At 34.7% G+C, this 19,152-nt stretch overlaps 1 long non-coding RNA gene across 1 annotated transcript; it reads left to right on the top strand.

Moving 5' to 3' along the window:
- The first annotated feature begins 3,476 nt into the window (after positions 1–3,476).
- On the top strand, positions 3,477–18,277 carry LOC123660243. Its single transcript, XR_006744153.1, has 3 exons — positions 3,477–3,486; positions 7,725–7,732; positions 18,155–18,277. It is a non-coding gene; the product is annotated as an uncharacterized LOC123660243 (long non-coding RNA).
- The last annotated feature ends 875 nt before the right edge of the window (positions 18,278–19,152 follow it).

Genomic DNA, 19,152 nt, shown 5'->3' with positions numbered 1-19,152 from the left:
TTTAATTTAATAATATTCTACTTGAATCTTGCAGGAGGCTGTTATTTATTGTTTCGTTATTAAAAGAGAACTAAGAAAGACGTCAAGCGGCGAGTAAACAATTCAACTTGTTTACACACCCAACAAACAAATAAGTTAAGTATTTGTCAATAACATTGTATCTGACATCGTGTAACATAACAATAAAAATAGTTTTGTGACGTGTAACGTTTATATTCGGTTTTCCTTTTTCATCTATGGCGAATTTGTACGAATGACTTGGTGCATTACCTTAACGCATTTGTGCGTTAAATTAAGTTTTATTTGACCAAGGTCTTGTGGTGTTGTCAAAGTAACTATTATATCTATCGCGGTTTCGACTGCGAAGCATACAAATATTTGATGTAAAACTTTTATACGTACACTTTACTTGGGAAGTAAGCTGGTGAATACGTGTCGAGAGCGTTACGAAAAGTGTGACCGACTAGGAGCAGTTGAGTGTGTGTTAATCGTTTATTTAATTTTTGTTAAGTATTTATTTTTTAATAATAATAATAATAAACACGTCACACTCAACGGGGCCCAGTATGACTATCTCAGCTGTGTCGGGGGTCCGGAAGCATGCACAACACACAAGCACTGTTTAGTATTATTTATCTGGCTGTTGATGTTTGTGCTTTTATTATGATTTGTTGTTATAGTTTTTCTGTGAGACTTGATGTAAAATACTTATTTAAATCTATCACCAAATACATAAAAAGGCTGATATTGAAGATAAAATGGTGTTCAGTATTTTTAATCACAACACAGTTCCACTACCACGTTGAAACTTAAAAAGCCGATCGATGGCGGGATAACCATCCAACTGCAGGCTTTGAAATACACAGGTCGAAGCGTGGTGACTATGGGCAACACACATGAGTTAATGGCATTTTTGGCGCGAATTTGTGAAGGCCTATGTCCAGCAGTGGACTGCGACAGGCTGAAGTGATGATGATAAAGATTTTTTAAATAGCTTACTCTTTTTTAAAAATCTGTCAGTATAAAATTCAATCATTGTATTAAATATCATTAATAGCTAGGGTTAGATGTACTAAACAAGTACTTACTGTTTCTTGTTTTATCTTAAGCTCTATGTTCTTTAAAACTTCAGACATCTTTACGCAGATATACTGGGATAACAGCACACACATGCTTACGATGAGTATAATAACGTGTGTATTACACAACGCAAATACCTTTGTGTATATATGTATTAATACACTCACACATATACATATTTCATTTCAACAAAGTCGGTCCCAATGCATCAAAATTACTTCGAAGTTTATAGAAAATGATTGAAACTTTTGCAACAATAATTAAAATTCGTAATATTTACTGCAGTACGAAGTTTCGTATCGAGGGTATTATGTACGAAACGAAAATATTTGGGCAACAATTTAATTCAGATCGATGTTCGAACAAGTTACGTGAGCTTGTGATCGAGTGGGGTCTACGAGCTGGCTTGCTATCACACCGATAGTGATAATAAGTCAGATATTCTTAATATATATATACATTTTTTTTAAGTAAAACTTCTAAACACACGCTTGTCTTAAGAAGTAAGCTGATGAATACGTGATGAGAGTGTTACGATGAGTGTGATCAGACGAGGCAAACGGTAGTTGAGAGGGAGATATAAGTTCGCTTCAGTCTGTAATATCCCATTGCTGGGCATAGGCCTCTTTCCCCATGTAGGAGAAGTATCAGAGCTTAATCCACCACGCTGCTCCAATGCGGGTCGGCGGATATATTTCCAGCTAAGAGAAGTAATCGCTATCAGGTGTACGTGATAAAAACCGGGACCGACAGCTTAACGTACTTTCCGAAGGACGGTGGGAAGACCCACAAGATCTGCACAAACACTCAGACCACGCCAAACATCTGATTAGCTAATAAAAAAGTTTGTCATGTGCGGAAATTGAACCCGCAAGTTAGCGTAACAGCTACAAATCAGTGCTCTGATTGTTGCGCCAACGCTTATCAAGGAGATATAAGTTAGAATGGAGCTAAATAAGTTTTACAGTAGTCAGTAAGTAGTAAGACTTCAGTCGTGTGGTCTAAAGTTTGTTTTGTTTTGTTCAAGCGATTGATTAATGGAAGTATCTTTTTGGCAAAAGTTTTTACGTTGGTCTTAATAAAAATTTTATGTTACAAATTGTAGGTGTGATGTGTTTGTGGATTGTATCGAAACTTTTATAATTAACGTGATTTTAATATTATAGTACTTATTCAAATAAGAATGGATTATTTCAAACTAGCATAAAAAGAACTGTTTTTTACACTCAATGTATTCTTGTATAGTAAATTAGAATTTTTACTACTCCCGGGTCGAGTGAACGCATTTTTTTAGAATATCATCGAAAATTATTATATTTCTATAAGTACAAGTAAAATAAGTCAACTTCGGTGTCACATATAGACAAGATTCAGACATAGTGATGAAACTTTGATTGGTTTGTTTACAATACGTCCAACACGTTTCCGGTACGTGAGAGCCGGAAAATGAAATGTTTTATTTTTTTATACAACTATATCAGTAAATGTAATACGTATCAACTGATTCCAAGCGATTACCGTAGATTACAGGCGCTTGCAACACCAGAAGCACCGCAACCGCGTTGCCGACCCTACTACTGACCCCCACCAAGAACATTTCTACTTGAAAGCAGTATTACTTAACTGTGATCTTCTGCAAGGTCGTGATACTTCCCCAGACAGACTGCTCCAAATTTTGACCAGGATATTTCCTGCTGTACCGTACTTCAACGATTGTTTTCACTACAGTGTGATGTGAGCTCAGTCGATTAAAGCTAAATGAATTTTGTTTTCGTGTTCAAAACACTCGAGTATACCTTAATATTTTACACGTTACGTGTACACTATGTGAATTAGTTTTGTAATTCTACCAGTTTTATTGGATTATATAGGTCATTTACTCTCGTAGCTCTGAAAGAATATAATAATAATAATTATAATATAAAGATTCGCTGATATGAAGTATTTTCATTTTAAACTATTAATGAATATTAATATCCGTTTTTGTTTTTCCCGTTTTTTTCAATTTATAAACTTATTTTTTTTTTTGAAGTTAAACTTTTTAACTTACTGTGACTTATTTTGAAGTAAATCTTTTTTTTTGCACGTTTGAATTAGGGAATAAGCTGGTGAATGTGTGACGAGAGTGTTACGAAAAGTTCGTTCCGCGAAGCGAACGGAAGTTGAGAGGGAGATATAAGTTAGTGAAGATAGAAAGAGAGAGAGTTACGTTTCGTAAGTTTTACTTCAGTCGTGTGGTCTAAAGCACACCCGTTTTTCTTAAGTATATAAATAGTTGATGTAATATGAGGTTTATCACGGCAGGGCATAGCAGGAAATATCTTGCTTAAAATTTTCGAGCAGCCCAACTAGGGAACTAAATAATCCTTACAGAATATCACCTCACACATATAGATTTTTACCTGAGTTTATCTGGAATAGATCGGTAAGGTCGATAAGGTCTTCTTTTGTTCCTTATATCCTATTTTTATTTCTCATTTAATGTCACTTATCTTGGAATATATTAAAGAATTGTCGTAGTAAATATCAGCTTGAGCGGCTAAGTTTTTAGTTTCAAAATTATTACTATACTTGTTTTAGAGATGCAATAGTTTGATAGCACAACAATGTCAGATGCAAGAATAACTAGTGGAATTTTAAATGTATATAGCTGGTAGGGATCTATTAACAGTCGAAAATCACAAATAGAAATACAACCAGCCTTTTGCCATTTTAACCGACTTCGACCGTATATATATATATATATATATATTACATTATATATATATTTTTTTTTTAACCAGGATCTGATGATGGAATCCTAGAGAAATTGTGGGAAACTCTCGAAAATCCACATAACTTTTGACTGTGTGTACCGATTTTAATGATTTTTAATTTAATCGAAAGCTGATGTTTATCATGTGGTCACATTAAAATTTCATCGAGATCTGATTACAACTTTTGGAGTAATCTTTGATAATGCGCATTTACTTGACAATTCTTATTCTTTTTATCTTATTTTTCATCATTGGTAAAAAGATCATTGGTAGAAATATGTTGAACACGGCTTTTTTTTCATTCACTGAGTGATTTTTGGCTCGATTTTTTTTTATGTCACTAGGTCGGCAAACAAGCGTAGGGCTCATCTGATGGTGAGCGATTACCGTAGCTTATAGACGCCTGCAACACCAGAAGTATCGCAAGCGCGTTACCGACCCAATCCCCAATCCCCCCAGGAGCTCTGGTCACCTTACTCACCAACAGGAACACAATTCTGCTTGAAAACAGTATTTTTTTGCTGTGATCTTCTGTAAGATCGAGCTACTACCCCAGTCGGGCTGCTCCATATTTTGAGCAGGAAATTCCTTCTGTACCCTAACTCAGTTCTGCTGTGCCCTACCTCAGTTAAATTAGGCATAATGTTACGAAACTCACACTCATCATCAGTTCAGCTTATTGCAGTCCACTGCTGGACATCGGCCTCACCGAGCTAGTGCCAAATATCCCGGTTTTCTGCAATTCTCATCCAGCCACCACCGGCAATCTTACGTAGATCATTGGTCCATCGGGCCGGGGGTCGTCCTACACTACGTTTACAAAGACGTGGTCTCCAAGACACTCCTGCTCCAGCGGCCATCGATCCTGCGACACAAGTGACCAGCCCACTGCCACTGTTTCGAAACTATAGGTCAATATTAATGTAGCATGTGTTGTGTGTGAAAGCACCCCGTGCTTTACGATGTGTTCAATTGTGAACCAAATTAAATCATATTTGTTTGTCAGTATTGAAACAACCTCGGTTAAAACCTTTTACACATAGAATTAACTAGAACAAATATAGGTCAACGCGCGCCACTTCACAGAATGCGTGTCCTAAACAATAGTTTATTTAATGAAATAGATATTTTTTTCATGCTCCCGGCATCTTTTTAAAACTAAAGTTAGGAAGTTATTTGCTTAGATCAATTAATTAATCATTCATCATTACATCATTACAGCCTATACAGTCCACTGCTGGACATAGGCCTCCATAAATTCGCGCCAAAAATGGCGTGAACTCATGTGTGTTGCCCATAGTCACCACGCTGGGCAGGCGGGTTGGTGACCGCAGGGCTGACTTTGTCGCACCGAAGACGCTGCTGCCCGTCTTCGGCCTGTGTATTTCAAAGCCAGCAGTTGGATGGGATAGCCATCCCACCATCGGTCAGCTTTTTAAGTTCCAATGTGGTAGTGGAACTGTGTTATCCCTTAGTCGCCTCTTACAACACCTACGGGAAGAAAGGGGGTGGCTATATTTTTTAGTACCGTAGCCACAAGGTAGAATTAATCATTAGCTCAAATGAATCATTAATAGTAATAACTAATCATCTTTACTGTCCTTGCTGTAAATCTTATCCCCGTGTTCTTAGTGAGACATATAGGGGACAATTTGTATCTATTTTTCTGTTTTATGCTATGCTGTTATCCTTGTAATTGTTTCTGTACCGTTCTCAAAATAAATAAATAAATATTTGACATGATGCCAACTATTATCAATTTAGCAATAAACAATGAGTGACAAATATGTTCGACATTTAAAAATATGTACATGTTCTAATATATAGCTATATATAATAATGTGTATATTTTAAATGTCCTTAAGTACACAGAGATACATTTTTAAGAAACTTTCAACATGTAGTTCACATATCTCGCAGCTCATGAACTAAAGATTCAGAGCTAAAAAGACATTTCTCTGGAAAATATAGTACGGTGTTGATTTTACAAGACCTCTATGAAATATGAATGTGAACTAGTAAATTAAAATTGTAGCAATATGGACCTTATTTTCTTTGTAATATGGGTGCTTTTATACTCGTTGTACTTGAACGAGTAAGCACTTTTCAGTTTTGTTGACATTCATAAAGAAATTTTATTAACGGAGTGCGGGTACTTTGAAATATGTAGTGGCGTTCAAGTGAGTTTGTGTACAACTAGACTTGTTTCGTAGTCTGATTTTTGCTGTATTTAGTGTTTCAATTAAATAAATAAAAACCATTACTTTATCTATTATTTATTTATTATATACTTTATCTTTATCTATTATATATTTAACAGACAATAACTGGAGTTAATGTCTGTTAAATACGAAATGAATGAATAAGTGATGAAGTTTCCATTTTATTAATTGTCAATGTAAACTGAAAACGACTTTGAATTAAATACAAACAAAGCATACCATGTAGATGCTAGTGTATTTGTTGATTTTTTTTTTTTGTTTTATACAACTAGATCCGCAAACAGGCGTACGGCTCATCTGGTGGTAAGCGATTATCGTAAATTATAGACGTGTGCAACACCAGAAGCATCGCAAGCGCGTGGCCGACCCTATCCCCAATTCCCCCCCAAGAGATCAGGTCACCTTACTCACCAACTGGAACACAACACTGCTTGAAACCAGTATTATTTAATAATAATAATAATAATAATAATAAATTTATTTGTGAAAACACACTGCATCAGGTTAAAATCGTATAAAAAGAAAACACATAGTACATAATTTACAACAAGGACTAAATACAAAGAGTAAAACGTAAAACAAAACAAAAAAAGAGATACAACATAAGCTTATCGGTTTAAAGTATTTAACCAAATACATTGTTTATATAAGTTTGCAGCATGCCTCACAAAAAGGTGTGACTTCAGTTTACGTTAGGACTGTTAGTCCCAACACTGGTTTTCAGGACCACCCTAAGTTTTGTAATTAATTTTCATTTTGGCGGCACTCTGATAGAAATACACATACACATGGATACATACATAAACATAGAAATCTATAGATTATATAAAATTTTGTAAAACAATACATACTAATAAAGGAAAAAAACGCGATATGAACAACACAAAAAAGTATACCGCATAATACGTTTATTCGATCTAATACATAATTATATTGAATAAATTGAAATATAAATATATACTCATAAACATACTTGCTTATTATATAAACACATAATTATAAATGGATACATATAGGATTTACTAGGTTCTATAGAAATACTGGCACTACAAGGAAAACGCTTCCAGAATAAAATACTTATTATAGAAATGAGATAGATACTTAAATAAACATTATACTCGCATAAGCATTTAAAAGAAAAGAGAGAAAAAAAAAATTCACAGCTACAGAGAAAAAAAAACTAATCTTTCTTTTGTACCTCCAATAAATACTTTTTATATTGACGCTTGAAGCTTGCTTTAGTACAAAGGTCCCGCAGAGGAGGAGGGAGGTTGTTCCAGCACTTGGTTGCTGCGTATTTAAAGCAACCCCTAAATGCTGCCGTGCGGTGAACCGGCATAGACAGTGCGCAGTGAGTAAACCGTGTAAAATGTGTGGTGTTAATGTCTCTCGCCCACTCCAACCTCTCGAATAAATAGACAGGTACACCGTGTTTAATTATGCCAAACAGCATTGTGGCAAGATGTAACTGCCTACGACTTTCCATTTTTAATATAGATGCCCGATTTATGAAAGGATTAACGTGATCCCGCCGCGGTATCTGAAAACAATAACGTGCACAGGCGTTCTGAACCCGTTGTATCGATCTTTTCGTGCGCTCTAATAGCCTTGGACCTATAACGGCATCGATGTAATTAAACTGAGAGAGGACCAAAGCTTCACATAGTCTAATGCGTAGTTCTTCACTCAGTGACTTCCTAATTCGATACATAACTTTCAAACGGAAAAAACAATTACGTACTAACTTTGAAACATGTTTTTCGAATCGCAGATTTTCATCCATCAGAAGCCCCAAATTACGAGCTTCTGATACTCTGTCGATTTTGCAGCCATTAACAGCAATCAGTGGATCAAAGTCCTGGACTTTTTGTACCTGCTTTCGCGTACCGATTATCATATACTTCGTTTTATTGGGGTTCAAAACCAAAGCATTTGACTTGGCCCAGTCAAAAATCCTATCCAGATCACCGTTAATTTTACCCAAAGAGGGTGCAACGTCATGGGATCGAAAAGAAAAATATATCTGAATGTCGTCAGCATAAATATGAAATTTACAATTTTGTATGCACCTAGTGACGTCGGCGGAGTAAATGCTAAACAAGATTGGCCCCAGTATGGAACCCCGAGGCACTCCTCTTTTAACTGGGCTACGTCGCGAGGAAATCACATTTCCCTCCTCTGTTTTTATTTCTACAACTTGGTATCTATCTTGTAGATAACTGGCAAACCACAGAACAGTGGACTCATCCAATCCGTAAAATCGGAGTTTTGCTAAAAGCAAGTCAATATTAATAGCATCAAACGCCCGAGAAAAATCAAGAAATACAACAACAGTAACATTTCCGCTATCCTGGGCATGAAGTATGTCATCGATCACACTCACAAGAGCGGTCGTAGTGCTGTGGTGCTTCCTAAAACCAGACTGCATTACGGGTAGGATGCTTCTACTTTCTACGTATTCAGTGAGTTGCTTGCAGACAATTTTTTCCAAGATTTTTGAGGGACACGACAATATGCTTATTGGACGTAGATCTTTAAATTCCGAAGGGTGGGAAGTTTTAGGAATAGGACGCACCACAGCATCACGCCACATCTCGGGGAAAGTTGAGGATAAGATGCTTCTATTTACTAAGTTGGTAAAAGAGTTTAGTGTGTACGGAATAGATAAAAGTAGCATATCCAGTGAAATGCCATCCACGCCGACGGCGTTAGAACGCAATTCCCGAACAATGGTGGCGACCTCTCCCTCCGTCACAACATGCAAACTAAAAGTACTTGACGAATCATATTTGTTTTTAAGATAGTAGTCTATATATGATGAATCTACTATATTATCACCTGGAACGTTCATAAAATGTTTATTTAACTTCTCCGCATCACGCAAATTTATAGGAAGGGGCACATCAGTATTTTTAAAGTTTACATTTTCTTTAATGTGTTTCCACATGGTTCTAGGGTTTTGTATGTTGGAGCAAATATATTTTTTTAAATAGGCTTCTTTTTCGGCGTTGATGGCCTGCGCTACGAGATTCTTAAGTTCCTTGTAGTAGTTTAGCTTGGACAAACTCTTAGATGAACGTGCTTCCCGATGGGCCTTATCGCGATGTTTCATCATTATACGAATATTATAAGTTATCCAAGGGTAGCTCTTTTCCCTAATGGTAACCTTTTTTTTTGGGGACAAGACAGTCAAAAACTCTAAGCAAATTAGAGGAGATATATTTAGCTGTTTCATTAATACTCACCCCTTCATTCATAGCACTCCAATTGACTGATCCCATGTAATTATCAAAAAGTGATAGATCTATGTCTTTAATAGGCCTATAACACAAGGTTTTCGGGCGCTTTTTTATCTTGGGCATATCCAGCTCACACACGACCAACGCATGGTCACTGAGTGAAGGCATATGATCAACCCATACTCGTGTCACGCTTGCATCAGTGCAAACGAGATCGAGCAAGGTATTTACATGAGCGGAGAAATGTGTGGGCTCAGTGACGAACTGGTGAAGGCCGAAGCTGGACAAGAGATCATTGAGTAATAGCGTGTTACTCTCTCTAGCGTTCAGTACGTTAATATTGAAGTCGCCGAGAAGGATGATATAATCATGCCATGAAAACGAACTGATTGATTCACTCAGTGCGTTAACGAATGTCTGCGCACATAGCCAGGGTGGACGATAAGCGGTGCCAACAGCAACCTTTTTACAATTTATTCTTACCTGAAGCCACATTTGCTCAACAGTGTTTGTGATTGGATGCCTGAGGATGCGGACGGGCAGTTCACACTTACAGTAGAAACCAACACCGCCACCTCGACCACGTATACTAGAAGGTCGAGGAACGTGTTGAAGGTGGTATCCAGCTATCTTTGGGGCAATGGCGTCCTCTCCCTCTTTAAGCCATGTTTCGTTCAATGCACAAATGTCGACTCCATGTTTCCGCAACGCAACCACAAGTTCCTCATGACCCGTACCCAAGGAGCGAGGGTTAATTAAACCAAAACGAATATATTTATCTGGAGCCATTAATAACAACCATTATTAAAAAATAAACTAACAACATAATACGCAGTATACCTCTCTATATAAAATTTCGCATAAAAAACATAAAATAATATATATTTATAATAAGATATAATAATATCAACTATCACAATATAGCATATCAACATATAAAGTAAACAGTAATTAAAATAATGTTTGGTAATATACGAAGCAGAAGTACCCCCAAAATAAAGTAATGTATCATAAAAATCGTTGTGTTTGCATAGTATTATAATAGAATAATACTTAATGATTACATCGAAAGCCATAAAGCATATCACACTATTTTTGTGAGACGTGATGACATAGGCAATAATCACCGCCAATATGGGATATGAACGTTTAACCATAGTTATTTCCAGGTAACAAGTTTTTAAAACATAAAAATCAGTACAAAAAACAACAACAATATTTCCATTACATACAATATATAGAAGGGATAAAATATTATACAAACAAACTATACACAAAAAACCTTTTCAATGTCATTGATAGATCCAATACGATGTTTAATATTATTTAAACCAGCATCTCGGCGCGCGAATATGCGCCCATTTCGCGTCCATACGTACCGCCAACCCGCTTCCTTAGCTTTAGCGCGAGCAGCGTAAAATAATGGACGGTTGGTGCGAGTGAGACGCTCATTGACGTAAAATCGTCGTGGCTGTGCATCAATGTTGAAGCCGGCCGAGTCCGCCCCCCGTCTTACGCACGCCGCGCGCAGTATCTCGTCGCGGACAGTACGTCGGGCCAGGCGCACACAGATGGCGCGGGTTCGAGGCCGAGTCGATGGAGATGAAGTTCGGCGGGGACCGGCGCGCTGCACACTCACTATATCGCGTTCATCGATGTTAACCCCTATTTTATTACCAACCAGGTTGACTACGTGCGTAAGATTTTCGCCGTCGAGCTCCGTTATACCGGTGATCTCTATGTCATTTAGCAACAGCTCCTGATCTCGCTCATTAATATCCGCTCTCAGCTGGGCTATGGCGTTTTCATTAGTGTCTAGGATCTCTTTTTCCCTTTCTAACTTAGATGCGGCTGTTAAACTCAACCAAACTTGATCTAATGGAGCCAATTTCCTGCCTAAACGAACACATCTCCTTTGTGCAAGCCGATAGCTCTGTGCGTAGGAGTTCAATTGCTTTTGTCATAGCTTCGATACTACTAACGCTATTATCATCCAAAAAGGCATTTGCACACCCTTCGTTGTTTTTACAGCTTTTGCATAACCATTTAGGTGCAGCTGTGTTGCCAGGGCTCAAGTTCGATAAACACCCACGATGGAAAGTAAGGGCGCATTTCCTGCACTTAGCGCCATCTGCTGAAGATGTGAACTTACCACAGCTGTTGCATTTACTGGCCATAATGAACTTATTTATCTTATAAGTGTTAAATCGAGCTATGGGGACTAGATTTAGCTGTGATATTCTGTAAGGTCGAGGTACTTTTCCTGTCGGACTGCTCCATATTTTGACTAGGAAATTTTCTGCTGTGCCCCACCTCAGTTTAGTTTCAGTAAAATAGATCTGTCAAACACACGAACACAATTTTTTTTAATATATAAAGATATATCCACAGGCTTATAATGCCCGTGCTTTTGTTACTCTAATTTCTATTTTTGTTAGTAATCGTTACTTGGTACCTACATCTACACTACTGCAGCTTCCATTAAGAAAACCAATTATTCTATCTTAGTGTCCCTAATGCAGACGTGAGTCCACCGACCAAAATTATGTTAACTTAATTGATATCTTACATGCAAAAAGATACAGATAAATTATTTTTTCCCCTTTTATTTTAATATTATTATATTTTTTATTTTTTATTATATTGCACCTTACCTTAATTATTATTATTATTATTATGATCTATGTTTATATATACACTTACTTGTTATATACAATATATGTACAACTTTTGTACATTTTTGATATGATATTTAAAAAAATGTTTATATGTATGTTATTTTCTAGTTACCGTATATGTACATACCGTATATGTGCTTACTCACAATATACACTCAATCTATGTTATTATTAGGAAGTTTTTTCTTAAATCCTTAGTCCTATTTTTATACAGTGTAATTGTACACAGTGTAATGTAATCACAGTAATCACAATTTAATGTAATGATAAAACACAAACACCAGTTCGATGCACTATACTTGATTGGTCGTTGTGATGCAGATGCAGATTGTAGAACTTGAATCAGTAGCACAGATAAAATAACTTAGCATAATACAAACATAAAAATATCTAAATATTCTATAACTATATATTAAATGAAAAAAAAAATCATATATTAGTTGATAATTATCACTTCCCAGTAATAATCAAATCAAGTAAACTAATGCAACTCTGTCTCAATGTTTCAGACGTGTATTTTTTAAATCTACTTGACTGAAGACATTTTTTTATTTTGAGAGCTCTGTAATGACAAATTTTGTAACATATACGTGAACTTTGTACACCTTTTTACGAAAATTGCGCAGACGAACGAGTATGAAATTTCACACACTTACAGTTTATATAGAGAAGGAGTGCAGAATACTAATATTTTTTTTATAATTATAAATAAAAAATACATTAAATAAATAATTAAAAAAAAAATACACACACTACCATGAATTTGACAGACACACGCATATATACTCTTTTGTTTATTATTATAGAAGTATAGTCTTTGAGAATAAATCCTTAATAATGTTTAAGCATTGAATTTAAATTAATTATGGTCGAATGTCGACCACTGAGCGACCACTAGTATTTATAATTGACAGAAGCAATAGATAGCAAAATTTCTGTGCGATTGTCGTTAACTCCAAAATTAGTTAATTAACGTGTAAGGAAAAAACAATGAAGCTCTGTATTTTTATAAAGGATAAAAGAGTATTGTTTTCAACAGTATTTTGTTTACGTTTCGGTCACACATCCCTTGACGGAGGTAAATATCCATCCTTGTCAACTATTCTAAGCTTATTTATCCAATTTACGACATCTTGTCCGAAAATTTCCCGACATATAAACGTAATTTCTTACTCTTTCTATTGGGAACGTTTCATTACTGTCTGTGTATTACAGTAATAAAAAACAGTTTTGACTCAAACACTTGAGTGTTTCGTAATACAAACATATTCGTTAAATAATACTATTTCATTTATTTTTTTGTTAATATTTTAAAAACTAATATTTGACTAGACTAATATTAGACTATCGAGACTTTACTGAAATGAATTCTTAAGAAATATTTTTCAATGAATTTAACAAACTAAATTCTATCTCATTCTATGAATTTTCAAATATAATCTTACCAAAGATCTACTGCGGCCATCAAACAAAATACATTATGCTCAAATAGAAAAGTCTTCAAAATTTAACACTCTGTCAATCGATTACAAGCAACAATTTTTTTGTGCATTTATATATCTATAAATCAGCAGTAATTATTAAAAACTATAGTCGTGTTATATATTCGATAATTCAAACCGTCAGCACATTTATTTTATATTTACCACAAATATAAAATATTTTGCTTCAAATATAATATAAATGCGGAATGAAAATATCAAATGGAACGTTTCACTGAATATCTGTGAAACATTTTCCAAAGTTTCAAATTGAATAGTCCAACTTAGCGCTTCAGCGAACAACTTGATTTATAACATTTCGTGAAATTTTACACACGTGAATTTCACACATAGGTACGTGAATTTGCAATGTTTCTAGATCTGATTTGTCTAGACACATAATTCAATGTGTGCTTAAAGGTTAATACAAATACAGTAAATATGAATGTGCACGTGTGTGCAAGTACGCGCGCGCGCGTGTATGTATGGATGTGTGAGTGTTTAGTGTGTGTGTGTGTGTGTGTGTGTGTGTGTGTGTGCGCGCGTGTGTATTTTGAGAGTTCCCATACAGTTTCATTTTTCCGTTGAAACTATTATTTCTTCTAAACTTCAAATGACTATTGTTCCCGTTTGCAGTTGTCAATGATCTTGCTTTTCGCTCCAGGATTGCGGGTTTGATTAACTATTCTAAAAATATTTATATATTTTTGATGTATAATATGTACATTTATGAAAAAATGTATCAGACGCTTTTACTTATAGTACACGGATTAAGTTGCCTACTTAATACTTGTGAATTATAGGTACAAATTGTGTGAGTGTGTATACACTCATTTATTTCCTGTACATAGTTGATTATCAGACTCAATTCCAAGAGTCATTAATCAAACTCGTGTTACGATTTATCTTATTACTGAATACTATTTACAACCGTATTGTTTATTAACGGTAGCGCTAATTTGTGGACAGTAATGGAGATTTCGTGGTTTAATACAAATTCAATCGGAAATCCAATACGAACTTGTTCAGAGGCTGGATAGCTGGAATTCAACGCAGCTAATTAATGCAATGCATTTGGCTAACGAATATTTTATCATGTAGAAATTGCTGTGTGATTGTCTAGTATATACTTTTGGACTACATTGGGTTCCAACGAGTCATTAATAAATAGAAACACATTATGAGGACTAAGAAACCAATTAGAAAATCCCAAACATAACTAAAATAGCTTTATATGGGTCGTGAGCAAGACCGGAGTGAGAAATTACAATTCAAAATAATAAATTATCATCGGGATTTCTCAATAAGGTCCCAAGTAGGGTCTAAATAGAAAACCTAGCTTATAAAAATATTTTATTAATCAGAACTGGGCAAAAAAAGACTACTAATAAATAAACCTAACTACTACTAACTACTACCTAACCTAACTACTGTTTTAACAATACCTAACTACTTAGGCGTGGTCTTTTGCTTTTTAGTATTTTTTTAGTAGTTTTAAGCTTAGTCTTTCACACTAGTATCTGTAGACTGGCTTGTAATTTCTTAACCAAGAATAATGATCGTTACTATGTCTTTACGGTCACAAATAATATCGATGGCATTAACTATTGACCTAAATGTTATTTTGATTTTAATTGTATGATAATATTTAGGCTAGAAATAGATATAAATTTAAGTATATATATCTGCGTCTGTAGAAGTGTCTGTTAAAATATCGACACATAGTAGTAGTAAAGGTTAAAATACGTTACACTTAAATAGTAGTCATATCATATTATTGAAGTGAAAACTAATTTTGGCGCACCGCACACACAATTTTTCGTAGGTAGTAAGTAAGGCTGATCCGTCACGGTTTGAGGCGACGGCTCGATCGGATGAACTCGGGACCGTCGAGTGTACAAAGCGAGAAAGATACAGACAGCTGCTCTTCGCTGCTGAGCGGTGAAAGACTTGATCGGGTGAACTCGGGACTTATTCCGTTATTGCTTGGTTGCGATTACCAATGAAGTTTTCACTTCCACCTTATTGCTACGGTCTTAAGCACACACTCTATTTCTTATATCTTTTTGATATCCCTATCCCTACTAATATTATAAATGTGAATTTAAGTTAGTTTGTTACGGTTTCACGCAAATACTACTCAACCGATAATCATGAAACTTTGTACACATATTTTTGGAGGTATTAGAAGTAACATAAGATACTTTTTATGAAAAAAAAAAATCACGAAAAATAAAAAAAATTGTTTGGCAAAAAATCTCAAAATGTAGCTACTTTAACGCCATCTAGCAATTCAGTAATGAAGTTCCAACCCTAAGTACTATAATACCGTTGCACTGTATTATCGACGGTCACGTCAATATCCAATCCAATTGGCTATAGTTTCAGGCTGTTTGGGATTTTTCTATATTTATTGTTATTTTTTTCTGTCATTATATATTAACATTATAAATGTGAATATAAGTTTGTTTGTTACGCTTTTTTTTTTCGTTTTTAAAAAAAAAAATCCATACGAGCGAAGCCACGGGTAAAAGCTAGTCTTTTATAAATTAAAAATCAAAAAATTATATTTTTCAAGTTGTCTTCAAAAGCATTTTCGAATCGTCATTATATTTGGAGATTTTTAATGAATATACTATAACTAAGTACCACTATAAATACTTTTATGTTTCATTTGAATTCTCTTATCGACCCCCAATGTATAAATATAAATATCTACACAATACACACACGTTCGCTTATTTTTAAAGTAAGCAATGCCGGTGTGTGGTAACAGCCAACTGGTACATATTTTTTAATTTTTTTTTCGATAAACATACTTATAAATAATACATAATATATAAATATATATATTACACCCAGACTCGGGATGGGAATCGAACCCACAACCCTCTGAGCTAAAAACAGGGTTGAGTTCCTATAACATAATCCTATAACTTACAGACATTGAGAATAGATTTCAATATATATACAATAAATTAACTGGTGTGCCGTTGGTTTAAGGTCACGAACAATCAGCAGCTAATGGAAACTACAGTAAAATATTATTTGCAAATTTCTTCAATATTTATACAATTACCGCAAAAAAACAATGAGAAGATTATTATTTATGTGTATATTAGAAGAAACTAAGGCTAGGCTTAGCTGGACAAATCGGCCAACTTTAAGTTTCCTAATATTAGTAGAAGATTTTAAAGAACGGAAAATCGGAGAATATTATGCAGAAGATTAGGAAACTTTAGATAACGTAACAATTGTACCACATAAACGCATTTGACAGACAAGATCAGCCTAGAAATAGAGGAATTAGAAGAAAAAAAAAATGTAATTATCTTCAATTACACGTTAAAAAAATGGAATTGTAATAATCACAAAATATATTATAAGGGTGGTTTCATTACAAGATCCTTACCCTTAAAATCAGAAAGCAATATATTTAACGTAATGTTTGTTCGCCATGTGTAACTCCGCAAAACATTGTCTCACACAATATTCTCTCGTCCTCGGAAATATTTATGACGCGTTTATTGAAATTTGTAAGTCAACATGTATGATGTCTTATCTTCTTGCGAAGAACATAATTGGAACACTTAAGGTCAAATAAATTGTACAAAATGTTTAGGTACATACGCTTTCGATGATGATGTGAAAATTTAATTTTGACTACGAATATTTAATTACTAACTTTAGACAATAAATACTGCATTTTGCATTTTTGTAACTATTTTTCAGTTATCCAATTAGGTGAAGAAATATTATTAAGCTTTCCTTATAAGCCACTCATATGACGAATTATTTTAAATTTCAACTGATTAATTAGTAATCAAATTAAAAATAAACAAAAAAACAAGTTATAGGCATATAGTAAGACTGCTTTACGCACCGATTAAAATATTACTAGCTGACCCCGCAAATGTTGTTTTGCCATATATGCTGTTAACCCCTTTAATTCCCCCCTTATAGCTATGGGTATGAAAAATAGATGTTGGCTGATTCTCAGACCTACTCGATATGCACACAAAAATTCATAAAAATCGGTCCCGCTGTTACGGAGGAGTATTGTAACTAGCATTGTGACACGAGAATTTTATATATAAGATATCAAAACGGAAAGTTGGTAAAGCTTGTATGTTATACACACCGTATCATTAATGTCCATCTGGCCATCATTCTTTTCCACGTATCAAGATTGTTTCCAAATATCGCCAATAGGCCAGTTTATGTCGTTTAGCGAAAATACTTTCCCCGTTTCGATCTTGGTCATCAATAAAGCTGATAAAGTATTTTAACTTTTGCCTATATTTTAGGTTTATAGGTACTTTGCTTGACTGGTAATGGATTGGTGTAGTAATTGCCATAACCATAATTGTAGCGCTAGCAGTTTCGAGGTCAATCCCATGCATAATAAATATTTCTATTTCTACAGATGTTGTCGTTTGGTTTGTAATGTTTGAATTGTGCTTTTCCAGATTGGATTTAAGATTTCTATGCTGCAGGGAGCGATGACTTATAAATATAACTTTACTTATTTATGAAAAACCATAAACTCTTGTGTATTCCCCCCATTTGTCACTTCAGGTTCGCGACGTTTGTGCTGACGGATTCTCTATATAGTTTTGCTAAATATTTCCTAATTTTTTATATAATTAGGATGGCAAACAAGAGTACGGCCAACTTGATGATAAGCGATTACCGTAGCTTATAGATGTCTGCAGCACCAGTAGCATCGCAAACGTGTTGCCGAGCCCATCTCCAAATTCCCCCAGGAGCTCTGGCCATCTTATTTACCAACAGGAACATAACGCTGCTTGAAAGTAGTATTATTTAGCTGTGATCTTCTGTAAGGTCAAGGTAATACCCCAGTCGGACTGCTCCAGAGATTTGTGACTTGATCACTGTTATTTAGAAATTATTTTAATAGAGCCCATAGACATTACTAGTAATAATATTAAGTTACAAATTTGGAATTTTCGTGCAAGAAGTAGAACTGTTTTTATTTATTTATAATTAATATTGTTGCGGAATCCAGTATGAGTGCGAATAGTAGGTCCCTGAGTTCTTATTAAAATGGACACGTAACGACGCTACAATGAGATTAATCTAAGCCATCTCTTGTTTTGTCAATTTGAATCCCTCGAGAAATTTAAAAATTTAAAAAAGTCGAGGTAGTTCCTCAGTTGGGATGCTACAGATTTAGAGTGTTATGAGTGTGTCACAGCACTAATTTTAATGTCAAATCACTAGTAATTATTTTACATATCATGTAAGAAGGCGTTTCGGACCACTATTTAATTGTTATAATATAATTGTTCTTTAATTAGATGCTATTAAATATACATTTTTATCTTGGTCCAGCTTTTTTAGTTGATTTTCTATTAGTTGTTCTTCACGCAGGCGGGTTTTTTTTTTTTTTTTAATTATTATTTTATTTTAAGATTGTATCAGTCAACTTGTTGGCTCACGTGCTTCGATTTATACGTTTATGTATGATACAAAGTCTCAGGTACAGTTGGATTTTTCACACTTAATACAGTTAACGACGGAAAACTTAGTCATATCTTTATAAATAGAAAAAGTTTTATAATGCGACCATTTTGAGATCGTAGACATACGTATAATATCAATTTGTTCGTCAAAGCTAATTTTCTGCCACTCAATTGAAAGGCTAGAGCTAAAATTTGGTGCAACAAATATTG

Source organism: Melitaea cinxia, chromosome 15, assembly GCF_905220565.1.
Source record: "Melitaea cinxia chromosome 15, ilMelCinx1.1, whole genome shotgun sequence".
Lineage (NCBI taxonomy): Eukaryota > Metazoa > Arthropoda > Insecta > Lepidoptera > Nymphalidae > Melitaea > Melitaea cinxia.
This window is presented reverse-complemented; position numbering and strand designations above follow the sequence as displayed.